This window comes from Takifugu rubripes, chromosome 15 (genome assembly GCF_901000725.2).
Source record: "Takifugu rubripes chromosome 15, fTakRub1.2, whole genome shotgun sequence".
Taxonomy (NCBI): domain Eukaryota; kingdom Metazoa; phylum Chordata; class Actinopteri; order Tetraodontiformes; family Tetraodontidae; genus Takifugu; species Takifugu rubripes.
In genome coordinates, this window is record NC_042299.1 from 237999 (window position 1) to 264680 (window position 26682).

The 26682-nt window shown below is 45.5% G+C and overlaps 1 long non-coding RNA gene across 1 annotated transcript; it reads left to right on the forward strand.

The window, feature by feature from the left end:
• The first annotated feature begins 1547 nt into the window (after positions 1-1547).
• Positions 1548-2764, forward strand: LOC115252672 (uncharacterized). Its single transcript, XR_003891000.1, has 3 exons — positions 1548-1712; positions 2315-2434; positions 2705-2764. It is a non-coding gene; the product is annotated as an uncharacterized lncRNA (long non-coding RNA).
• Positions 2765-26682: the final 23918 nt, after the last annotated feature.

The window sequence follows — 26682 nt, forward strand, 5'->3', positions numbered from 1 at the left end:
AGTTCTCAACTTCGGGCTCCATCTTGAGTGACCGAGCCCTGATGGAAAACCTCTAATATTCAGGTAGCATTTGGTTCTTTCACTGCTGTCGTCTCGAATCAATGTTCCGCTGCGAGATGCGGCTTAATAAGCTGCGTGTGCGCAATGAGCGTGCGCGTGTTTCGGACGCACATTGCGGCTGGTCGACGGGAATGTTGTGACGGATGATCAAACTTTGTAGCGTGTTTCCTCTAACTGCGTTTTCCGCTAACCCTGAGCCAACATTTTAGAGGTTGAGGAAGCACATTTTAATACTCACAATAAGTCACAATATTATTTGCAGTTAGTGGAAAAAATCCACGGAAAGAGGGACACAAACGCGACAGTTTTAGCCTCCTCTCTTTGTCCCTCCACCAGGGGACAATCAATCCTTTATTTAAAAAAGGAGAGTATGTAAAGAGGGAGAGATCAAGGCATTCCATTTTATTGTTTTAACAACTGGGTCTTTGTGGAATATGAATTTGTTATTATGGATTTATGAAATGTGTTCTGTTTTGAATAAAGCAGTCAAGAAAACGAAAGGAAACCTAAACCCATGGTGTTTTGATATTTTTGGTCCTGTAGATGTGGTCAGATCAGATTAGTCTGAGCAGAATTGGGTGTTTTTGCCCTTTGCTGTGTGTCATCTATTCTATTCAGCATGTTGGGTTGCTTGACTTCTGTTGGGTTGTGTCAACTTGATCATCACTTCTGAGATATTGACACACCTTTTTCCTGAGGCTGGCTCCAATGCTGCCAACACACCTGGCCATGGATATGGTGGGACTTCTGTGATGAGTGGGGTCAGAGGTGGTGGACAAGCTCTGCTCCAAAACAAGCTTGCTAGATATGTTTGGGATCTCCTCCGCCACAACCACCAGCTGCAACTAGTAGCTGTGCACGCCATGCAGAGTTTTGACCTCTAGGTCAGGCTACAAATGTTTTTTCCAGCACCATCATGTGTTGGTGAGAAACATGATGCGCCTGATCAAAAAAGCTGCTTGTAATCTGACAGACGAGCCATGATGAGATGTCAAGGTGCGTTGTTGAAAATGAAGATCCTCTTCTTGGAATCCTGTCTGAGATGACAGAAGATGATGCTGCATTTGACCCACTTTGATGATGTGATGACGTATTTCTGTTTAGTTTTGAATGCATTCTCATCTTATTTGTTGAATTTAATGTTGAGAACTGACATCTTGAAAGAATTTAGGTTTTCTTGTAAACCATAACCAGATAAAAAATGATTTCATTTGTATTTGTGTGCGTCCGTCTAATGCCACCGCACCTTTTGAAACACCCAGGAGAAACATTTTTTCCACAACTATCTTATGTTTAACATGGTGTAAACTTTTAAGATGTCCCAAAACTTTTTTCCAATATATATATGTGGCCTGTATGATGTACAGGGTGACATCATATAATAGATTTTGATGTGAATGAGCCGACAATACGTCATTGGACAGACCTCTGCTTGTCTTCATGCTGAGAATCATGTTCTTTAATCTTCTTTTCTGTGTCAGCAGACTGTTCCTGCTTAACCGTTTAGACTCACATTTAAAAATGAGCAAATGTGTGATGGAAGAGGAAGAGAGAGCAGAGTCCACAGTGCCCAGCTGTGTGTCCATGAAGAGTGACCACTCCAAAGTCGACCCTTTAAACTTCAGTATTGGACCTCAAGGCTCACCTTTAAAGTAAGGTTTTCTGAACCACATAACTCTGCCTTAGAACATTTCACAACCATACAAAACATCATTTTGTAGGTATTAGCCTCTACTATCGTGAAAAATGAAATTCCTCAGCTCTTTAAAAAGAAACGGTGCACAGTCCTTTCACCATGTTGGCCTGTGGAAAACCAGTGTTGTGGGCCCGATGGACCAGCGTCCCCGTCGTTGCTGGACCACCGTTGGCCACCAGTTGGGTTTGGGATCAAAGTGGGGGCGTTTCCTGTATCCGGTTCTCCTCACGGATCCATGACTACAACATGTTGCTGCAAGTGCAGAGACGTTTGCTCTGGAAAGAACTTTAGAGCACATTCAGTGCTGCAGGATGAGGGGCTGGAAAAGGTGCCAGTTCTTTTCTCACTGCAGGGAACAGTTAAAAAAAGCAGCTTAAACTCTGAAAACATGAAAATGATACAGAGACATCATTGATTTATTGATTCAGTTGTTATCCAGAATGGATTAGAAATGTTCCTGTTTGATAAAAATGCAGTGAATTGGGATTATTGAACTACAACCTCTACAGATTATTTACCTTCATCACAGTCTCATCACTATTTCTGATGTTTCCTCAGGATGGACGAGGACAGAGCAGAGTCCACAGTGCCCAGCAGGGTGTCCCTGAAGAGTGACCGGTCCAAAGGTGTAATAATACACTTCAGAAGTCCAATAGACTTCAGAAGTTCAGACCAAATGTAAGAAAACTAAAGCGTGATGATGTGTTTGTGTGGCAGCTGTTAGTCACATTAACAGCAGCAGGTTGTGAGTTTATTATTGGAGATGTTTAACACTTAAACCTCAGACAGTCATATAGTTACAGACTTAATGTGAATATTGTTGATTAGAAACAAGAATCAGGTTTAAACTGAAAGATGAATTCAGACATAAATGCTGGAACAATATTGAGTCTTGATCAGGTTCTTTCATCCTATAAATCAAAGGACTAATAGAGATGTGTTTCATAGTGAGAGGGGGGAGCACATCCTATCAAACTGGGACCAGTCAGCTCCACCAGGAGAGTCCTCTTGTTCACAATCTGGAAGCAGATCTGGAGATGCTGAAATGAAGCCCAAACAAAGTAAAACTGTTCAATATGAGATTTAATTTGTGATGTCATGAATTTGGAGTTGTGTTGATGATTTATTATAGATGGAAATCATTGGTTTACTTATGTTCAGGAAGTGATCTGCAGGAGGTGATAGAAGGTCATAAGATCAGTCTGAAGAGAAGATGTGAACATGTGACTGAAGGAACTCATGAAGCAGGAAGTGGAACCCTGCTGAACAAGATCTACACTGAGCTCTACATCACTGAGGGACAAAGTGAGGAGGTGGACACGCAACATGAGGTGAGACAGCTTGAGAGAACCTCCAAGAAGAACATCCAGGACACTCCAATCAAGTGCCAGGACATCTTCAAAGTCTTATCTGAGCAACAGAGACACATCAGAGTGGTTCTGACCAACGGTGTCGCCGGCGTTGGAAAAACCTTCTCAGTGCAGAAGTTCAGTCTGGACTGGGCAGAAGGTTTGGAGAACCAAGACATCAGTCTGGTGCTTCCGCTCTCATGGAGGGAGCTGAACTTGATCAGAGATGAGCAGCACAGTCTTCTCTCACTGCTTCATGTTTTCCATCCAACATTACAGAAGATCAGAGCAGAAGATCTGACTGTCTGGAAACTTCTGTTCATCTTTGATGGCCTGGATGAAAGCAGATTTTCACTGGGTTTCAACAAGCATCAGCTCATCTCTGATGTCACACAAGTATCGTCCGTTGAGGTGCTCCTGGTGAACCTCATCCAGGGGAACCTGCTTCCCTCAGCTCTCATCTGGATCACCTCCAGACCTGCAGCAGCCCATCAGATTCCTCCCTCGTGTGTTGACAGGATCACAGAAGTACGAGGCTTCACTGACTCCCAGAAGGAGGAGTACTTCAGGAGGAGGTTCAGTGATGAAGATCTGTCCAAGAGAATCATCTCACACATCAAGGCCTCCAGGAGCCTCCACATCATGTGTCTGATCCCAGTTTTCTGCTGGATCACTGCTATAGTTCTGGAGGACATGATGACCAGAGACCAGAGAGGAGAGCTGCCCAAAACCCTGACTGACCTCTACTCACACTTCCTGAGGGTTCAGATAAAGAGGAAGAAGCAGAAGTATGGAGGAAAGAGACCAGGGAAACTGACTAAGGCTGATAAAGAACTCCTTCTGAAGTTGGGTCGGCTGGCGTTTGAACATCTGGAGAAAGGAAACATCATGTTCTACTCAGAAGACCTGGAGCGATGTGGACTGGACGTCTCCGAGGTGTCGGTGTACTCAGGAGTTTGTACAGAGATCTTCAAGAGAGAGAGTGTGATCTTCCAGAAATCAGTCTACTGCTTTGTTCATCTGAGCATTCAGGAGTTTCTGGCTGCCGTCTACATGTTCCACCGTTACACCAGGAAAGACACAGTGGTTATAAATCAGTTCCTAAAATATTCTGAACCAGTCACATCTCTTGATGACTTCCTCAGGAGAGCACTAAGGAAATCTCTCAAAAGTAAAAATGGCCACCTGGACTTGTTTGTTCGCTTCCTTCATGGTCTCTCTCTGGAGTCCAATCAGAGGATCTTGGGTGGACTGTTGGATCAGAGGAACAGCCACCCAGAAACCATCCAGAAGGTCCTAAACAACCTGAAGAAGGTGAACAGTGGTGGAATCTCCCCAGACAGAAGCATCAACATCTTCCACTGTCTGATGGAGATGAAGGATCAGTCAGTCCATCAGGAGATCCAAGAGTTCCTGAAGTCAGGGGAGATATCAGAGAGGAAACTGTCAGAGATCCACTGTTCAGCTCTGGCCTACCTGCTGCGGATGTCAGAGGAGGTTCTGGATGAGCTGGACCTGCGGCAGTACAACACCTCAGATGAGGGACGACGTCGCCTGATTCCAGCTGTGAGGAACTGCAGGAAGGCCGAGTAAGTAAAGATTTTTGGGGCCGGACATCGGCGTTTAAATCAAGCGAGTGGATCATGTCAGGTAGCAATACCCCCTCCAGTGGTCATTCCTTCAATTCTTTATCTCCATTGCAGCGTCCATAAATTAAAAACAACAACAATTCATCCAGAAATGTTCAACACTGGCTGGATATAAGTTCAAAGGTCAATCCAGACAAACCAACATAAGGCAGGAATAATAGGAGCCACAAGTGAACTGACTATCATGAAATTACTGTCATGTCATTAAATAACTTTTGTTTGTTTGTATACATCGTATTCTAACGACAGAAAAACACATTTTAACTAATGACTCGTGACTATTTTGCTTCATTTGTTCAACGTTGGTTTAAATGGGTGTTTTAGGTCTTCGTGGCGGTTCCGTTTGGAGCCTTTATGTGACCCACAAAGTTGTTTGAGCCTTTCCACACCCGTTAGGTGGCAACTCCATCACTAGCAACAAAAGGTGCAGTGAAAATGATTTGAAGGGAAACAGGCAGATAGAACAGAAGCTGAGGGCAATCGATGCAACCAGAGACTCTGATGTCATCGATCGATCACTGAATTAAGACTTGACGCACCATCGTACAAATTGGATGAAATGCAAAATATCCAAAGAGCCGATAGACAGATAAAAAGATGCACGTTTCTTTAAACCATTTGCTATGATCATTTTAAATATTGAGTAATTATGAGCTGTTCTAAAATAAGACAAATGTTGAGAATAATTCAGTTGCATTTCAGATCTGATGGTCGTTCAAACTGTTGCTCTACGGTGTTGAATTTAGCTTTTCCAGGAAATGAGCTACATTTGTGTTGAGGTAGATTCTCAGATAAGTTGATGAGAAATCCCAAAGTTTGACTCACTATTTTTGTTTCATACACAACAGACTGCCTGGTAGTTTTCTTTCAATGAGTCATTGGGAAGTTGTGGCCTCAGCAATGACGTCAAACCCTTCTCATCTACGGGAGCTGAGCTTAAGCACGAACCAAAGCCTGACAGATGCCGACGTAAAGTTACTGTCTTCTGCAATGATGCATCCAAACTGCAGACTGGAGACGCTCAGGTCAGGAGGCCTCTGCTGGTCTTTTCTAAATTTCTTTACATTTTCTGCTTTTCTCTTCATTTTCAGATTTAGAAATGTGTTTTTATTTGCCCCATTTATTCCTTTTCCAGGCTGTCACACTGCAGTTTATCAGAGATCAGCTGTGACTCTCTGGCCTCGGCGCTGAGGTCCAATCCCTCCCATCTGAGGGTTCTGGACCTGAGTAAGAACCAGCTGAAGGATCCAGGAGTGAAGCTGCTCTGTGGTTTTCTCCAGGATCCTCTCTGTAAGCTGGAGACTCTCAGGTCAGTCAGAGATGATCCAGTACTTTCCCAGGTGTAACTAGTTAGACAATAACTGTTTACATGTTTGATCTTTGTTATAAACGTAGTGTTACAGTTCTCAGAAAAAAGACCACACAGGACAGATTTGCAGTATTAAATTGGTTGTGGAAATCTGCCCCATGTGAGGATGGTCATCAATGACTAGAAAGGAAGTATCAGTTGTAGATTTGTCTTGTTTTATTTTAGGCTGGCCACAAAACCGCCCAAACATTCAGACCAATCAAAAATGGTTCTTCCTGCCTTTTAAAGATCAGAAGGAAAACTAGAAACCCCAAAAAGAAAGCTGCTGCAGTGTGCCATGCCCCTTCTCTCCTGAGAAAAGCCATCCCAAAAAAGAGAAAAGCCCAAGTGTGAAGTGAGCGCCCTGTTAAACCTTGGTACCGAAAGCCTGCAGTCATTCTCATCTGAGGTGGCTTCATTCCAGCCAGAAGCCCAAACCTGCCTCCCTCTTAAAGGGGCAGCAGGTCAGTCCAACCACAGAAACCTTCATGAAGATCTGAAGCTTTCAGCATCCACAATTGTTGCACCTCACTTCCATTGGAGTCCAAATCAGAAGTCAACAAGTTGATTCTACACCGATTCTACACAATGCAACCATTTAAAAAAGGTTTCCATCCATAAGTTTTCACACATTTTTATATAAATCTGTTTGTTCATTGCCTCCTTCTGTTGTAATGGTCATTAAAGAAAATGGCCTTATTGGAGTTTTTCTCCTCACAAATATGACTTTCTATGAACGATGCAATAAATGCAGCTTGCAATCTAAGACAATATGGAAGTATGTGTATATAATAGTAGTGGAAGTAGCTCATAAAATAATACATTTGCTCTTCTCATCGAATCTCTCTATGTTATTAAAGAAAAACCTGCTCTTAGTCAACAACATCTAAGAGATCAGCCAAAAATCCTAATTTTATACAATCTAATATAAAACAGTAGAGAAGAGTCTTTCTGCAGAGACACTGGTGGCAGGAATGCAGAAGTATCACCTGCTCAACTTGGAAGGTGGAGCAGAAACCACCAGCTGAGAAGGTCCTCAGCGAGAGGAAGTGGTGGAGAACCATGAAACTTGCTAAGCTCCACCTCAGCTCCAGAGACGGGCTGAGCTGGAGCTGTGGCACCAGGTATCGCCCAGAAGAGCCTCCAACAAACAAGCTCTTCTCTTGCGAGGAGAGGGCTTTGAATCTCAGCTCAGTGTGCTTGTCTCTAGTAGGTGGCAGCTGCACCTTTTCCTGAGCTCCTTGTTGATGCCCTGAGGGGAATTGATGCTCCTGCAATGTTTTCTGGCAGCATTGAGCTGCAGTGGGGCAATCAAACACACTGTGGGGGGGCTCTCTTTCCTTCTCTCATCTGGAGAACAAGTGACACCAGCTGCCAATCATTGTTGGAGAAATGTGCAGTCAGGGGAACGATGCGTCCAGACTATAGCCACCCTTCCAGCATCCAGCAGTGTCTAAAACCTTTGATTTGGTTTCACCAGAGAGTGTAGGGATTGCAGGGTCGCTGCAGCATCGCCCACAAGCTGTCAGGAGTGGGTCGCTTTGTCCCAACTCCTGACAAGAGCTGAGTGCTACTGAGAAATGTGGTCTCACAAACTTGGAAGGTATTTTGACCCACACACACTTTACATACGCTGTAGATCTTGTCCAACCGCCCTGAAAGAACCCAAAATAGGAACATACGGCAGATAAGCCGGTGCAGGACCAGAGGTTTGTTGCTTGTAAGCTGTGTTTTGCTCTGGTACATGTTGATTTTTATTTGTCTTCTCTCAAAATAATTGTTATTTTAGACTAAGTAGCTGCAGTTTATCAGAGACCAGCTGTGATTCTGTGGCCTCAGCTCTGACGTCCAACCTCTCCCATCTGAGGGTTCTGGACCTGAGCCTCAACACGTTGCAGGATTCAGGAGTGAAGCGGCTCTGTTCTGGACTGGAGAGTCCAAACTGTAAACTGGAGGGGCTCAGGTCAGTCTTCATTTTTCTACCTATATACCAGCTGCTAAGATGGTGAAGTGAGGCTGTTCTCAACACTGCTGTGATGCACCACATTAAAAACATTCCTTGGAATATCGTGAATTCAGGTCTGACCCAACTAAGAACTAACGTAGGTTTAGTACTGACGCAGATAACATGCAGACCTGCACCGTATAACCTCATCCTGCATTTTTCAGATTGATTAACTGCAGCTTATCAGAGACCAGCTGTGGCTCTCTGGCCTCAGCGCTGAGGTCCAATCCCTCCCATCTCAGAGAACTGGACCTGAGTCAGAACCAGCTGAAGGATTCAGGAGTGAAGCTGCTCTGTGGTTTTCTCCAGGATCCAAACTGCCGACTGGAAACTCTGGGGTAAACACCATTCTCAAAAATGTCCATTATTCCATCCGAGGGTCCTCACACTTTCTGAGTGTGTGTGTTGTGCCCAGTTCCTTCAGGAGGGAGGGCCACACGGGGACCACTTATTCATGATAAATTGATTTAAGGACAATGAAAAAGCCCACAGATGGTAACCAAAATTAGACAAAACTAGGTGAGGGTGCCTGGTAGACACCAGCCAACGAGGAGGGAGATGGTGAGGGAGACAGGAAGTCATCTAAGACAGGTTGTGCCTTTAAAGATGAGCCACAGGTGAGATGGATCTCCATGATGAGATGGGAGGGAAAGAGGTGGGAGAACCTGGGAAGAGTGAGGGCCAGAACAATATATATTCTTCTTTGGAACAGTGCAAACCTGAGAGGTTGGAATTGTGGTAATTACATATTACTATCATTTTTTAACCTGTAACTAAATTAAATATTTACAGATCATGCCTTTGATTAACCTTTCAGATGAATACTGGTTTCACTTATAACCTTATAAAAGTTTCCCTTCTTTATTTAGATTAAGGAGCTGCAGCTTATCAGAGATCAGCTGTGGCTCTCTGGCCTCGGCGCTGAGGTCCAATCCCTCCCATCTCAGAGAACTGGACCTGAGTCAGAACCAGCTGCAGGATTCAGGAGTGAAGCTGCTGTCTGATCTCGTAGAGAATCCACACTATGGGCTGGAGACATTGAGATGGTAGCTGGTTGGAGCCAGTCAACTCCCGCTCATCTGCTGCATCACTCACTGACCACTGGTGAAGAACATCTGTGGAAACATCTGCCGTCTACTCCCTCCATAGATGAAAAATTCAGTTTTTAAAAAGCGCTGGTGGACTTTCAGGAGATCAGTCGATGGTCGACAAAGCAGAAGCAGCTTCGCCTTGAAGTTAAATTAGTTCCTGGTATCACACAATGCATCTTTATAAAGTTCTAAATGGCTCCTCGGCCACTCTTAGAAGCATGGAAACATTCTCTTAATTGTCTCTTCAAATGTCTGTATCATACGTTACTATTTTACATCATGCCTTCAGAATCTTTAGGGTTTAGTATTTACTGTCTCTGTGACATGGAGCATTGGAATATTTCAGCTGCAGCCAGCAAAAACCCATCAGAATGACGGCTATCGGTGGGAACCGCAGGTCATTTGACTTTAGTCAGTCTGTTCAATGTTATAGGATTTATTGCAATCTAATAAAAACTATGAATAAATGTGGGAAATAGGAAATAAAAAGAAGCAAAATGACCAAATAAAACTCCCATTAATAGTGTAAATTTAAAGATGTCAAGAATGGAATATCAGCTTAAATTTAATCAAACATAAAGGGAAAAGGCCTCCTTTAAGTTTACTGCAAAAATAAACACAAAATCAAGAGCGACACGCGCCAAAAACGTCTCATTCTCTCTTCTGTCTCCACTCATTCTTTTATATTCTCTTAAGATAATGGGGACGGGGTCGTGTGATAACAAAACAACCTCATTGGGGACTGTTGCGTTTGCAAAGTAAAGGCAATACAACTTAAATTACTATTGACACACAATCGTGTGTGCCTTTTATTAAAGCGACAACATGTAGAGGAAAAAATAAGTAAGAGCGGGAAAAACACACCCCCCAGCCCTTAAACTCCCACGGTCCGTTAAAGGGACCGTGCCAAATTACCCGACTTAGTTGTCGGCAAATAGTGCGAGCGAGTGAGGAACTCATACATGGCAAAATGCTCAATAGGACTATGGCAATGGAACAGATATGAACAATTATGGTGAATTATGATATTTGAGTACATGAACAGCTGTAGAGAATTATGGGATACAAGTGACCGCTACACATGCCCCCCCAGAATTCACCATCACAAAGCCAGATGGCCAGATTGTGTGCGTCGAAGCGGTATTGGTGGTGCTAGAGGAGCAGGGGAAACAGGACGCGCAGGGCGGTCAGTGGCACTGACAGAGTTTTCAGGGATCTGTGTTCCTCTCAGAGGACTGGGCCGAGCGGGGGGGGACGACCTCGCCGCGGGGGCACGGCCGTGGCAACTGGCTGACCAAGGTCCAAGTGAGCTGCCTTGAGGCGGTCTCCAAGGATGGTGGGACATGGGATGGTGGCAAACCATGCTGGGAAATAGGGATGGGTGCAAAAACCTTGGCAGCATCGAGGAAAAGGAACCTTGCGCAGCTGCAGCCCTGTGGCTGCAGACGTTAGAGCCTGGACATCACTGTCTGTGGTTTGGTCCACTGCCATCTGTCCATAGTCAAGTCCCATGTGGACAGCACCCGCGACAGCCCGGGAGAGGCAGTCCGCAACGACATTGGTCTTACCAGCCAGGTGTTTAATGTAGGAAAGGTGCCTCTGCTGCCGAGCTGACCATGGTTCCGCCGTCTTTGCCATCGCGAAGGTGAGGGGCTTGTGATCCACAAAGGCAGTGAAAGACCTGCCCTCATCAGAGGACGGAAATGGCGAATGGCCAGGTAGAGGCCAAGGAGCTCACGGTCAAACGTGCTGTACTTCTGCTCATTGGGTCGTAGCTGCCTACTAAAAAAGGCCAGGGGTTGCCAAGCACCTTCTACCCATTGTTCATGCACCGCACCCACTGCGTAATCCGAGGCATCCGTGGTGATTGAGATTGGCGCGTCAGGCAATGGGTGTGCCAACAGTGTAGCACTGGCCAGAGCAGCCTTAACATTCTCGAATGCGCGCTGTCGCACATCGGACCAGTCAACCATGTGCTTGGGAACTGCCCCTTTCAAACAGTCATACAGTGGCCGCATGAGGTCCGCTGCCCGGGGGAGGAAACGGTGGTAAAAATTCACCATACCCAGGAACTCCTGGAGTGCCTTGACCGTGACTGGGTGGGGAAAGCTCGCGATGGCCTCCACCTTTTCCGGCAGGGGAACTGCTCCGTACCGTGTCACGTGATGGCCCAGGAAGTCGATGGTAGACAGTCCAAACTGGCACTTCGCTGGGTTTATGATGAGCCCATGCTGGCTGAGGCGCTGGACAAGAGCCCTGAGATGTGCCACGTGCTCAGCCTGAGACGTGCTTGCGACGAGGATGTCATCCAAGTACACAAATAGGAATGGCAGGTCGCGTAGGACGGGGTCCATCAGGCGCTGAAAAGTCTGTGCTGCGCTTTTAAGACCAAAGGGCATCCGTAAAAACTCAAACAGGCCGAACGTGGTGATTACCGCTGTCTTGGGGACATCGGGAGGGTGGACTGGTACCTGGTGATAGCCACGGACAAGGTCTACCTTCGAAAAGACCGTTTTCCCAGCCAGATGCGCGGAAAAATCCTGTATGTGGGGGACAGGGTAACAGTCCGGGGTGGTGGCATCGTTGAGCCTGCGGTAATCGCCACATGGCCGCCAACCCCCACCCGGCTTCTCCACCATGTGCAGAGGTGACGCCCAAGGGCTCTTGGAGCGGCGAATGATGCCCAGGCGTTCCACCAATCAATCAATCAATCTCAATCAATCTTTATTTATATAGCGTCTTATACAATCAAAATTGTTTCAAGGCGCTTTCCAGAATCCCAGGGCCTGACCCCAGACAAGCAACAGTGGCAAGGAAAAACTCCCCTTTAACAGGAAGAAACCTTGAGCAGGACCAGGCTCATGTAGGGGGACCCTCCTGCTGATGGCCGGCTGGGTAAAGAGAGAGGAGAGGAGGGAGGACAGGTAGAGGATAGGATAGGTAGGAGAGGAGAGGGGTAGAGGAGAGGAGAGGTAGAGTGGAGGGGAGGTAGAGGAGAGGAGAAGGAGGAGGAGGGGAAAGAGGAGAGGAAAGAAGAGAGGGAGAGGAAAAGGAGAAGGAGAAGGAGAAGGAGAAGGAGAGGAGAGGAGAGGAGAGGAGAGGAGAGGAGAGGAGAGGCACAGAGCACAGAAACACACACAAAAAATATGCACAATCACTTCAACGGGGCCGGCGGTCATTATGCAGCTCCGATGGCAGTGATACCTGCAAATAGATAGGGGGGGGGGGAGAAGCAGAAAAACTACACAAGAATCAGCATAACTAGTCTGCTTGATGAGGAGAGGAAAGGAGAGGAAACCATGACCCAGTGGAGTGACAGAGGCCTGTCAGGTGATCATGTTTCCGGACCCCGGCAGCCTTGGCCTATAACAGCATAGCTAGAATGTGACCTAATGATTAGACGACCCCCTAAGTATGATAATTTGTCTGTCTATGATAGTAACTGGAACTACTGAATTAGTAACAGTAAGCTTTTTCAAAGAGGTAGGTTTTGAGTCTGATCTTAAAAGTAGCGATGGAGTCAGCCTCCCGTACCTGGACAGGGAGCTGGTTCCAAAGCAGGGGGGCCTGGTAGCTAAATGCTCGGCCCCCCATTCTACTCCTAGAGACTCTGGGAACCACAAGTAGACCAGCATTCTGAGAGCGGAGCGGTCTATTGGGCTGATAGGGTATCACTAGCTCCTCCAGGTAGGATGGAGCTAGGCCTCTGAGGACCTTGTAGGTCAGAAGAAGGGTTTTAAAAGTTATTCTAAATTTAACGGGCAGCCAATGAAGCGACGCCATTGGTTTTGAGTGGTGAGTATTGCGTCACTTCCTGTCTCTTCTATCGTTCGTTGGTTGCATTGTGCACGGGGTGCCGTATTCACTTAATATTGAACACTTGGTGTGTTGTATTCACTTAATATTGAACACTTGGTGTGTTGTATTCACTTTACTTAAAATTTTGAACACTTGAGACATTCTAGTCACCTGATATCAACAGTAAGAAACAACCCATATTAAACAAATACAGGGCTTCGCCGATCACTAGCGTTAGCATGGCCTCACTGTCTGTTTCACCCGGTGTCTTTGTCTGTTCAGAGTGTGAAATGTTTAGTTACTCCTCTGCCTCCCTTAGTGAAGGGAATAGGTGCAAGAAGTGTAGTTTATTTATGGCTATGGAGGCGAGACTTAGCGAGCTTGAGACGCGGTTCCGCAGCTTGGAGTTAGCTGGAGTTGCGTCATGTAGCCAGGGTAAGCTAGCTGCTGCGGAGCCGCCTAGCGTAGCTACAGCTAGCGGTCCCCCGGCAGCAGCCGAGCAGCCGGCTAGCCAGGGCGGCTGGGTGACGGTTCGTAGGAAGCGTAGCCCAAAACAAAGGCCCACGGTGCCCCACCACCCGCTTCCCGTGGCTAACCGCTTTTCCCCACTCGGCGACACACCCGCCGAGAAACCGACCCTGGTAATTGGCGACTCTGTTTTGCGCTACGTGAAGCCGACTCCAGCGACCATAGTTAAGTGCATTCCGGGGGCCAGAGCGGGCGACATAGAAGCAAATTTATGGCTGCTGGCGAGACGTAATCGTAAATTTGGTAAAGTTATTATTCACGTCGGAGCCAACGACACCCGGCTTTGTCAGTCGGAGGTCACCAAAATTAACGGAGTCGGTGTGTAACTACGCAAAAACGATGTCGGACTCCGTAGCATTCTCTGGTCCCCTCCCCAATCTGGCCAGCGATGAGATGTTTAGCCGCATGTTGTCGCTTCGTCGCTGGCTGTCACGGTGGTGCCCCGATAACCAGGTGGCCTTTATAGACAATTGGAGCACCTTCTGGGGAAAACCTGGTCTGATTAGGAGAGACGGTGTCCATCCCACACGAGATGGTGCTTCTCTCATTTCTAGTAATCTGGCTAATTTTATTAGACCCAAAGTGACCTGACAATCCAGGGTCCAGACCAGGACGCAGAGTTGTGGTCTTACACACCTCTCTGCTGCTTCCATAGAACCCTCATCCACCAACAATAACATATTTAACACTATAGAGGTAGTCTCTGTTCCACGGTTAAAAGTTCCCCAAGCACAGAGCAGGGGAGCGGTCAATCACCATAATCTTATTAAAATTAATACTGAAGCACAAGTTGCAGAAACTAATATCACAATTAAGTGTGGACTGTTAAATATTAGATCTCTTTTGTGTAAATCCCTGTTAGTGCACGACCTGATAGCGGATCATCACATTGATTTATTTTGTCTTACTGAGACCTGGCTTCAGGAGGAGGAGTATGTGAGCTTAAATGAATCTACTCCTCCTACCCATCTTAATTATCATATTCCACGTGTTACTGGTCGAGGAGGGGGAGTGGCAGCAATCTATCACTCCAAGTTATTAATTAATCCCAGACCAAAACATACAGTTAGGGTTAGGGGTTAGGGTTAGGGTTAGGGTTAGGGTTAGAGGGTTAGGGTTAGGGGTTAGGGTTAGGGTTAGGGCTACAGTTCATTTGAAAGCCTGACTCTTGGCATCACTCATCTGAACTGGAGGACAGAAAAGCCACTTCTGTTTGTAGTTGTATATCGGCCCCCTGCTGGGCCACATTCAGAGTTCCTGTCTGAGTTCTCTGACTTCTTATCTGACTTGGTCCTTAGAATGGAAAAAGTCATTATCATTGGAGACTTTAACATCCATATGGACGTTATAAACGACAGCTTTAGAAATGGCTTCATCTCATTACTTGAGTCAGTTGGTTTCCTCCAGCAGATAAACCAACCAACTCACAGCTTTAACCACACCCTAGATCTAGTCCTGACTTATGGTGTTGAGGTAGAACATGTGTCAGTGTTCCCTCGGAACCCAGTCCTGTCAGACCACTCTTTGATCACTTTTACATTTATGATTAAGGATTCTTCTATGCTCAGAGCACAGTCTTACTATAGCAGATGTCTTTCAGATAATGCTGTAGCTAAGTTTAAGGAAGTGATCCCTGTGCTGATCCCAGGACCACTGTGTGTTTCCCCAGGGATCAGTCATTATAATCTTAGCCCTTCTGAGGTTGACTCTATTGCTGAAGGTGCAGCAACCTCACTGAGAATCACGCTTGATTCTGTTGCCCCCCTGAAAAAGAAAATAGTAAATCAGAGGAGGTGTGCCCCCTGGTATAATTCACATATCAGGACCCTCAAGCAGAAAGTGCGAAGACTGGAAAGGAAGTGGCATTCTTGTAAGATAGACAGCTACCATGTAGCCTGGAAAGACTGTCTATTAGTTTACAAAAAGGCCCTTCGCAAGGCTAGAACAGCTTATTTTTCTTCTTTGATTGAGGAAAATAAGAACAACCCCAGGTTTCTCTTCAGCACTGTGGCCAAATTAACCAAGAGTCACAGTGTTTTAGATCCACGTATCCCTTCTTCCCTTAGTGGTGAAGACTTCATGAGCTTCTTCACTGATAAAGTTCTAGCTATCAGAGAGAAAGCTAACCAGGCCATCCCTACAACTGGGCCATCACCAGATGTGCCGACTGTGGGAACATATAGGGTCTCCAACGAGCCCTTAAGCTCCTTCAGCCCTATATATTTTTCTGAGGCGTCATTGCTAATTCAGAAATCCAAGACCACTACGTGTCTTTTAGATCCCATCCCAACACACCTGTTGAAGGATGTTCTACCACTGATAGGCAGTTCTATCCTGGACCAGATCAATGGTTCTTTAGTGTCAGGTTATGTACCCCGGTCCTACAAGGTGGCAGTGATTAAGCCGTTGCTTAAAAAACCATCACTGGATCCTGATGTCTTGGCAAATTATAGGCCAATATCCAACCTTCCTTTTATCTCTAAAGTTCTAGAGAAGGTGGTGCTGACTCAGTTACTGGAGCACCTGCAGAGGAACAGCCTGTTTGAGATGTTTCAGTCAGGCTTTAGAGCTCACCACAGCACAGAAACAGCACTTCTTAAAGTCACTAATGATCTTCTCATAGCTTCCGATCATGGACTGGTCTCTATGCTGGTTCTGCTGGACCTCAGTGCTGCTTTTGATCCAGTTGATCACAGCATCCTGTTACAGAGACTGGAACATGTGATTGGGATTAAAGGGACAGCACTAGACTGGTTTAAATCATACTTATCTGATAGATACCAGTTTGCCCATGTCCACGGCGTTCCCTCCTCATACAGTAGGGTTAGCCATGGAGTTCCTCAAGGTTCCGTACTCGGACCAATCCTCTTCACATTGTACATGCTTCCCTTAGGGAACATTATTCGGCAGCATGGGATAAATTTTCATTGTTATGCTGATGACACTCAGCTCTATTTATCCATGAAACCCGAGGAGACAGAGAAGTTAGTGAAGCTCCAGACCTGTCTTAAAGACATAAAGTCCTGGATGTCTTCAAATTTCCTCCTCCTTAACCCAGGAAAAACTGAGGTCATGGTGTTTGGTCCTGAACCTCTCAGGGATAGATTTGATCACATGATCACTCTAGATGGTATCTCATTAACATCTAGTCTTTCTGTGAGGAATCTAGGAGTAACTTTTGATCAAAATCTCTCCTTCAACTCACACATTAAATTAGTCTCTAGAAGTGCCTTTTTTCACTTGAGGAACATCTCAAAGATCAGGAAGCTACTGATGCAGCCTGATGCTGAAAAGTTAGTCCATGCATTTGTTACTTCCAGGCTGGACTACTGTAACTCCTTATTATCAGGGTGTCCAAACAACTCTTTAAGAAGCCTCCAGTTGATCCAAAATGCTGCAGCCAGAGTTCTGACAGGTATTGACAAAAGAGATCACATAAGTCCTGTAATGGCCTCAGTGGCACAGTCACCTTGGCAGTCACAAAGTTCCATCCAAAACGCTGTCCACCAAAACACAACTCCACATACCTCACCCCATACGTGCAGATGGGGCTGCCGTTCGCTGCTTCCATAGGGGGCCCATGGGACTCAGACAGCATGTCCAACCTCGACGCTGGCAGGACACTCCTCTGAGCACCTGTGTCACAGAGGAACCGTCGTCCGGAGAGAGAGTCCTGGATGAACAGCAGCCGGCCAGTTTGGCCGACGCTCATGGCTACTGCTGACGGCCGGCCCTGGCGTTTCCCTGCGGAGGTGGGCCGGTGAAACTGCATGGAGGGCGGCACCGCCTGGCTTTGACCCCAAACCGTGCATGGAAAAAGCACAGCCCAGAAACCTGTTGATGCCGAGGAGCCGCTGCGGCAGCTGTGAAAGCGGGAGCGTCAACCACAGGACCGTCTGCGGCAGCCGGGAGGAACGCAGCCACATAGGTCGGTTGGGAGGCGAGGAAGAATTTATCCGCCTCAGCAGCAAGCGCACGGCAGTCTGAGATTGCTGTGTTGGCCAAAGCAGCCCGCACTTGGGGAGGCAACAGTCGCAGGAAAAGCTGGATGAAGAGAAAATCGGGCTTGTGTTCGCCCAAAAGATCTAACATTTTGTCCATCAGTTCGGAAGGCTTGGAATCGCCCAGCCCCTGCAAAGAGAAAAGGCGGCTAGCCCTCTCTGCGTCGGAAAGTTCGAACGTTCGTAAGAGGTGAGCCTTCAAAGTGCCATACTTGTTCTCCGGCGGTGGCTGTTTAAGAATGCCTACCACTCTGGATGCCGTAGCACTCCCAAGAGCAGAAACCACATAATAATATTTGGTCTCATCCGCGGTGATTTCTCACAGCGCGAACTGTGCCTCCGCTTGAGCAAACCACGCAGTTGCCGAAGTCTCCCAAAACTCCGGCAGCTTCAATGAAACTGGATTCGTCGCCATGGTCGAAAATAAAAGTCACTGAATGATACGTCCAGCGAGAGTCGGGGTCACCAGTGTTGCGTTTGCAAAGTAAAGGCAATACAACTTAAATTACTGTTGACACACAATCGTGTGTGCCTTTTATTATAACGGAGAAAACAAGTAAGAGACGGGGGCTCATTGCTTAAAATCGTAAAAGCGGGAAAACCACACCCCTCTGCCATTGAACTCCCACGGTCCGTTAAAGGGACCGTGCCAAATTACCCGACTTAGTTGTCGGCAAAATAGTGCGAGCGAGTGAGGAACTCATACATGGCAAAATGCTCAATAGGACTATGGCAATGGAACAGATATGAACAATTATGGTGAATTATGATATTTGAGTACATGAACAGCTGTAGAGAATTATGAGATACAAGTGACCGCTACAGCACTCATTTTTCCAATGACCCTTACGCTTGCAATAATTACAAGTACTACCATCTTCAGACCTATTCCAAGACGGACATTCAACCCAGGGGGGTGAAACTGACTCCAGCCTCCCAGGGGGGAAATGGCTCTTATGAGTCAAAACATACTCGTCAGCTAGCACAGCTGCTTCTTGAGGAACTTTAACCTTTCTTTCATTTATAAAGGCAGCAATACTGCCAGGCACACAGCTTTTTAGTTGCTCAAGAATAATTAGGTTACTCAGTTGTTCAAAGGTTTCAACGCCAGATGCAACACACCAACGATTAAATTGAGTGTCCAACTCACGCACAAATTCCACATGAGTCTGTGTATCCTGTTTTCGAACACTCCTAAAGCGCTGCCTATAAGCTTCAGGGACCAATTCGTATGCTCTCAACACCGCTGCCTTGACATGGTCATAGTTTCGGCCCTCTGATTTGGAAAGTGAGGCATAAGCTTCCTGTGCCTTGCCAATCAGAACACACTGAAGAAGGAGGGTGCGATCATCATCAGACCAACCCCTGGTCTCTGCCACTCTCTCAAATAAGGAAAGAAAAGATCTGGATCCCTCTCTGTGAAGCTTGGAACCAAACGCAAATTAGTTAGTACATCAAAAGCACCCTTCTCTGGAACAGAACCAGTATTTAACAGCTTTCCTTCCTTTAACAGATCTAGTTGACATTGCTCTAGTTCAACTTTAACCCTCTCAGTTTTCTGCCTCATGACTTCCATTTTCAATTCCCTATTCTGTTTAAAAGTTTCATGTTCAAATTGTAACCTCAGAAGTTCTTTTTGTTGCTCAAATGGTAAAGACTCCACCCTAGCTGATGGCATGAACAAAGATTTTTTTACTCAGCTCCTTAGTTACCAATATTTTATCTTCAATCACCTTTTCTTTCACAGCCACCCTTAGCGTTTCTTTCAGCTTTTTATCTGTGATTTCAATTCCAAAGTGCTCAGCAATTTTCCAAAGTTGATCTTTGGTACATTGGTCCAACAACTCCTCAGTGGGAGACTGAACAAACTCCTCCACCAAGGAAGCCATACTCAGTTGTACCTCCAAACAAGAGTCATCAACCCCCTCTACCATAGACTGGAAAAATCGTCCTAACTAAGCTCAACCCTAGTCTTCAAGCAGTTACCGGTGAGAAGCTTTTAATCACAGAACCCAGCGGGGCTGGAAAGCACCTGCTATGCAGCCACTTCCAGGAACCCCTGGACGTGAACCTGAGCATATAGCTCTACTCACTTTCACCACCACATAAAAGTTGCCACCACAGGTTCCCTACACAGAACCCATGGGATAAACCTACCAGGGGGTGAGACTCCAAAAACACCTACCCAGAAAAACTCACCGGTCTTCTGAAAAACTTGAACACAAAACTTAATCAAAACTAAGCACTGACATCATCACCTAAAGTGTATTCCTCCCTCTAAATCAAATCCTTTCCCTAGTCGATTGGACGAGCCCCCATTTTGTCATGAACCAGCTCAGGGCTCAGACAAATGAGGGAGAACACACGTGATGGATTTTTAGTGATGGGCAAATGATACAGAGGCTTCGGAGCTTGTGTCACTCTTCCCGAAGCGGAGTGATTCGAAACACTGTGTCGGAGCTTGTATCAAAACACCAGTGTCACGTGACCGATGACGAACGTCGTTGCTGTTTCGCTTCGCGCTTCATTGCTTCCAAATGTTTCAACGCCTTTCATTGGCTCAGCCTCTCAATGTGTGTCATGACGTTTCAACGCATTCTGAGACAGATTTGAGTGGTTGGATGGCATACCAGCTGTATAAGATGCATTATTATGCTTCAAAATTGTTGGGTTGTGAGGAGATAGAGATTTGGAGAGTGAGAGCTAGAGTATTTTGGCAAGTTTTATGGCGAGTATCACCAATAAGCAACATTCTAGAGTTTGGGGGAGGGCATCTGCATATTTTATTGTAAAGACGATATAATCATTATTATGAATGAACAAAACCCCTGGATGAGCACACAATGAACTTTTATTAGTGTCATGGGATTGAAACAGTGCCAGTGCTTCAGTCGTGCTCTTTGGAGGTTGCTATGGCTTCAGTTGTCCACCAGATGTCACCGTCACGGAAGTCTCGAAGCTTTGAATCTTTTTCGACACAATTGTTAGGAAAGCCTCAGTGCTTCATGAGGCTTCACTTTCCCACCCCTATGGATTTTAGAAAAAAAGGAAATTTATTGATTGATCATGCAAAACAACAAACCAAATCAGAACACCCAAGCAGACCCGGAGGGAGCCAAGCAAAAAACTGTGGAGCATTTATAGCCCTCACAGCTGATCAGTCCAGGTGAGCTGGATCGCCACTTAGCAGCACTTGCCCCCCCCCCCCCCACTGCCTGCAGAAGGGAGGAGGCAACAGAGAGGCAGGCAGAGGAAACACAGCCAGGGTCATCACAACCACCACGTGTCTTTTAGATCAGCTGCACGTCATTAAGGCGGCCATCAAGCATTGTGTGTTTAAAAAGGTGCTTCCGGTAAATTATTTCAAAATAAAACCATGGCAACCAACTATGGCGACACCACAGCATCCATGCTGTCGTAGCTCGACAACCCAGAATCTTCAAAACTATAATATGCGCCCAGTTGCAAATTCTTTCGTGAATTTCGATTCAAGATCAATTCTTTATTATGACTCGTAGGTTTATTTTGAAAATAACTGTAGTAATTTCCTGTTTGAGCAGTCACACATCGTCCGTCAGTGAGGAAGAAGCGTCCTCTGGCTGTCGCATAATCCACCTGCTGCTGGAGAGAACATCACGACCAAAGTTTAACCTCTCGGTTCGGTTCCTGTCTCAACCTTCAAATCAGAAGCTGTGGAAAACCGTTTGAAACAGATCCAAAAACTAAACAGCCTATTTGCATCCTAAACTGCAACATTACAGACTTTGCAACTCATGTGAAGCAGCAGGAAACTAAACCGCTATTGATAAAATAATTTAGAAAATCAACAATGAATGCATTGAACTTTGTTGTCAGCAAAATATGTTCTAAGTTGAAGGAAAATGAGGTCTCAAAGTCTGCAGTGGTGGGAATAAGATTCGCCATTGTTTCGGTCCATATTTGTCCCGATATTCTAACTTTTACTGTCATTTCTTCAACTTCAATCATTTATCTCAAATTCCTTTCGACAAAACTGCCCCTAAATCGATCAAAGGGACGAAGATCGGTCACTAATCGGTGTATTACGACTGCGACCTCAAGTGGCCGCATGAGGAACTGCATGCAGGTGGAGCTGAGTTCAGGTTTAATCTGTCAGATATTAATTTTGGATGTTTTGTGATGTGACAAATAGCAACCTTTATTTGCATTTTTATTGATTAAAACAGAAAGAATGAATACAACCACACTTACACCATTTTTAAAGCCAACAAGTGTTTTTCAGGACAATAGAGTAGAAATAATAGAATGTCTTGGTCGGAGATCAGGATCAGAATTATTTCGTCTCTTTATCTTCCAAAGAAGAACTTCATTAGACTGAACTTCGTCCTTTGTTTCTTCTTTTGTTCCTTTTCTCGACGGAGTTGCTGCAAAGACAAAGATAATTTATTAGATTCAAGAATGTGACATCAGTCAGAAACACAGAAGGAGGTGGAGGCAGCTCACCTGCAGCTGGACGATTCTCTCGCTCAGGAGTTGGATCTCCTTCTTGTTGGAGGTCTCCTTTTCCTCCGAGATCCTTTCATGGTCCCAGAACATCTCCTCCAGCTTCCTCTGGGTCTCCGTCCAGATCACTTCATACTTTGTGAGGTGGGACACCATCTGCTTGGTCTTGAGCTGAGTCTGGTGTCTCAGCTCCTGATCAGCCAGCTCCTTGCAGCATTGTTCTTGGAGACGGGCACATTTTTCTTCTACCTGCTTTAGTGCCGCCTGAGTGCTGCTCAGCAGGGCCAAGGTGTCTGCGTGATCCTCAGCCAGCGTTCTCCTTTCCTGCTCGACCCTGGATATCTGCTGGTCTTTCCCCACCAGAAGTCCCTTCAGGCGCCTGATCTCTTGCTGCCAGCTCTCTTCTGATGGCTGCATTCTTTGGGAGCTCCTGCACTCCTGCAGAGATTCTCCTCGGTTCTCCTCCTTCAGCTGCTGTGGCTTCCAAGGCTGCGGCTCCTCCTTCTTGGACACGGGGCCCAGTCTGGCTTCATTCTTGCAGCTCTGTCCTCTGGATTTCCTGACATCATCCAGAGCTCTGGAAAACAACTGTGTGAAGAAGCACAATGACAATTTACAATAAATGCACTCTTGTTTTAAATCCCCTGAATTCAATGTCGTCTGTACTTCAATTGGATATAAAGGGAGATGCTCCAATGCATGTCTGGATTTTACTGACTTATATTTAGAGATGATTCTTATGGAGATCACTAAGTATTAAGTAAATCAAATATATTATAGCGATGGAAACGTATGCTATTGCTTTCAAAATGTCACTGAGTGTCAGTTTAAATTAAAACCCAAATACAAAGACTAATAATCAACAGTCAGTGAGGTAATTCAATAAATGGCAACAAGCCAGGGTGGTGTTTGAGTGACTCCTGAGTGAAGCGTGTTACCCTGCTGACTCCTCGATGTCCTGTTGCCATTCTGCTGGATTAGAAGGTTTCCAAGTGCTGTAATAAAATAAGCTTTCCAACTGGTATAATGGTCTAACACAACTGATGCCACCCATGTGTTTATTTGCCCTTATTGGTCCCCTTATAACATGGATGATTAGTCTTTGATGTGTGGACATAAAAGGTCCTTTGAAAAGGTCCTTTGTGCCAAGTGTATCATTTAAATGGCATTTAAAGCATTGATTTAGTCCTGGCATGGGAAACTTCCTCCTGTCTAAGTGAACCTTGAACCTTGTTTGATTAGACTGGAATAACGTAGAATATTATGGTGTGGATTTATTGAGTGGACAGTTTCCATGTTGATAATGCACAGATTGGTGTAGTATAGCAGAATTATGGCATTAGAGCAGAATTGTTCCCTGCAGTAAGCTGAAAAACATGTCTCCCTTTAAACCATTTTTAGACAGAAATAAAAAAAATCCTGCAGAAAAAATGCTGTCTACTATCACTTAAATATGAAATCTAGAATTCAAATTGTGGATTGATATGAATGATCCAGCGACACCATCAGATATCCATTCAAAGGTGCATGAAATGATGAGGGCGGCCTACTTCACTTCTGAGTGCTCCCCTCATGGACTTGTCATTATTGGGAAAAGCTCTTAAGAGACTTAAAAAAGCAGGTCAGAAAAGAGCCCTGATGTGTTCACACATGAAGAAAGCACAGTTTTTCTAAATACGTGTATCACTGACAACAGAAGTCCAGCAGGAGCTTCTCATACCTCCAAAGCCTGTTCCCTCATAGAACACTAGCAGATAGCAGGTGCTACGTCACCGTCATTGCTAACATAAGTGATGCATTCACAGCAACATCAATAATGACCACAGGAACTGGAGGACAGAAAAGCCACTTTTTGTAGTTGTATATCGGCCCCCTGCTGGGCCACATTCAGAGTTCCTGTCTGAGTTCTCTGATTTCTAATCTGACTTGGTCCTCAGAACAGATAAAGTCATTATCATTGGAGACTTTAATATCCATGTAGACGTTATAAATGACAGCTTTAGAAATGGCTTCATCTCATTACTTGAGTCAGTTGGTTTCCTCCAGCAGATAAACCAACCAACTCATAGCTTTAACCACACCCTAGATCTAGTTCTGACTTATGGTGTTGAGGTAGAACTTGTGTCAATGTTCCCTCAGAACCCAGTCCTGTCAGACCATTCTTTGATCACTTTTACATATATGATTAAGGATTCTTCTATGGAACCAGCAGGGGGGCCTGGTAGCTAAATGCTCGGCCCCCCATTCTACTCCTAGAAACTCTGGGAACCACAAGTAGACCAGCATTCTGAGAGCGGAGCGGTCTATTGGGCTGATAAGGTATCACTAGCTCCTCCAGGTAGGATGGAGCTAGGCCTCTGAGGACCTGGTAGGTCAAAAGAAGGGTTTTAAAAATTATTCTAAATTTAACGGGCAGCCAATGAAGAGACGCCAGTACAGGAGTCATGTGATCTCTGTGGTCAATACCTGTCAGAACTCTGGCTGCAGCATTTTGGATCAGCTGGAGGCTTCTTAAAGAGTTGTTTGGACACCCTGATAATAAAGAATTACAGTAGTCCAGCCTGGAAGAAACAAATGCTGGACTAACTTTTCAGCATCATGGTGGGTCAGTAGCTTCCTGATCTTTGTGATGTTCCTCAGGTGAAAAAAGGCACTTCTAGAGACTGTTTTAATGTGTGAGTTGAAGGACAGATTTTGGTCAAAAGTTACTCCTAGATTCCTCACAGAGAGACTAGATGTTAATGAGATGCCATCTAGAGTGATCATGTGATCTAATCTATCCCTGAGAGGTTCAGGACCAAACACCATGACCTCAGTTTTTCCTGAGTTAAGGAGGAGGACATTTAAAGACATCCAAGACTTTATGTCTTTAAGACAGGTCTGGAGCTTCACTAACTTCTCTGTCTCCTTTGGTTTCATGGATTTTATGATATCCTTTGTGATTCAGTCACTTCCAGGAAGTTGCCATACAAAAGGCCTTGGGAATAAAATCCCAATGTGGTTTTTTTTGTTCTCATGAGGAGCATTTTCACTGCAGGAGTTCCTAATACTGGGGGCTGGAACTTTTCCACTCACTTGGCTTCTCTCAATGGTGTCTCTACTGAAGGGTAGGACCCCCTTGGCAACGTCAAGGGGGTCCTAACCCTAACCCAACCCAACGAGTTTTGACTGGCCCGTAAATGCTGCGCAGTCCTATAAAAAACAGTTCACATGTTGAAAGTTCTACAATTGTTCAAGTGATTGAGGAAACTCTCATGTCTTTGGGTAACATGCAACAATCATCAGGCTTTACATTGAGTGAGCCTCTATGGACAAGCTCAGGGTGGCCTCACTTAACATCAATGGTGGCAGGGATCCACAGAAGAGGGCTCTGGTTGCAGACATGGTTGCTCAGAAGAAGCTAGACATCCTTCTCCTCCAGGAGACACACAGTGATGGAGACAATGAGGTAGACTGGGGTCTGTGGCGGAGAGGCCTGTCCAGGTTGTCCCATGGCACCAACCTGTCTGCAGGTGTGGCCACTCTGTTCTCTCCCAGGATGGATGTTAGAGTCACCTCCACCACAGAGATTGTTGCAGGCAGAGCTTTAGCTGTCAGAGCTGAGGTTCAGGGCTTCGTCCTCTGTCTAATAAACATCTATGCTCCCAATCAGGGCTCAGACAGACTGGACCTGTTCCAGAAGGTCTCCTCGTTTGTGGAGCAGTGTGGTCAGGACGAGTGTGTAGTCATGGGGGGGGACTGGAACTGCACCACAGACGTCACACTGGACAGGATCGGACAGGAGCCTCATCTCCAGTCAGCTGCTGTGCTGTCTAGGCTGGGAGCAGAGCTGGGGGTGGTAGATGTTTGGAGGGTGAAGCATCCCACCAGCAGGCAGTACACATGGGTGAAGGTGGTGGATGGGGTCATTAGTGCAGCTAGGCTGGACAGGTTCTACCTGTCCCAGGGTTTTAGCAATAGGTTAGTTAACAGCCACATTTATCCGGTTGGGTTCACTGATCGTCACTTGGTCACTTTTGACTTTCTTATTTCACAAACACACAAATACAGCTCATACTGGCACTTTAATGTGAAGCTACTCCAGGGCCCAGTATTTCAGATATAATCCTACAGGATTAATCCAGGTGGATTGGATTTTTCTCTGATCTGATCCAAAATTGGGTATTTTAAAGCAGAATTTATCCTGAAGATTTGAATCGGGATTTGTAAATCCAATCCTGCCAAAAATCCAGATTTTTGCCACATTTGGGTATTTCAGAACTTTGGTCAAAAATCAGGATAATTTTTATCCTGAAAATCAAGATTATAATGATCCTACCTCAGAGGTGGATTTGGAAATAATGCTATGTATGAAAAATCGTAATTTCTCACAAATGTTGTCTCGAAGACAGTTATTATTTGTTATTATTATTGAGTCATTCACATCACAATGTGCCTTCAAACACTAAAAATCAAAATTATATAGTTGATCACAACAGTCTTGTCATTTTAAAGCATTTTGTTAGCATGTGTGTGACACAAATACTTGTGTAATTTTACATTACCGTATTTCCACGACTATAAGGCGCACCTAAAAGCCTAGAATTTTCTAAAAAAAATATCGATGGTGCGCCTTTTAACCTGGTGCGCCTTTTGTATGGATTACGGTAATATTGGTTAATCGTGGCTACCGTAG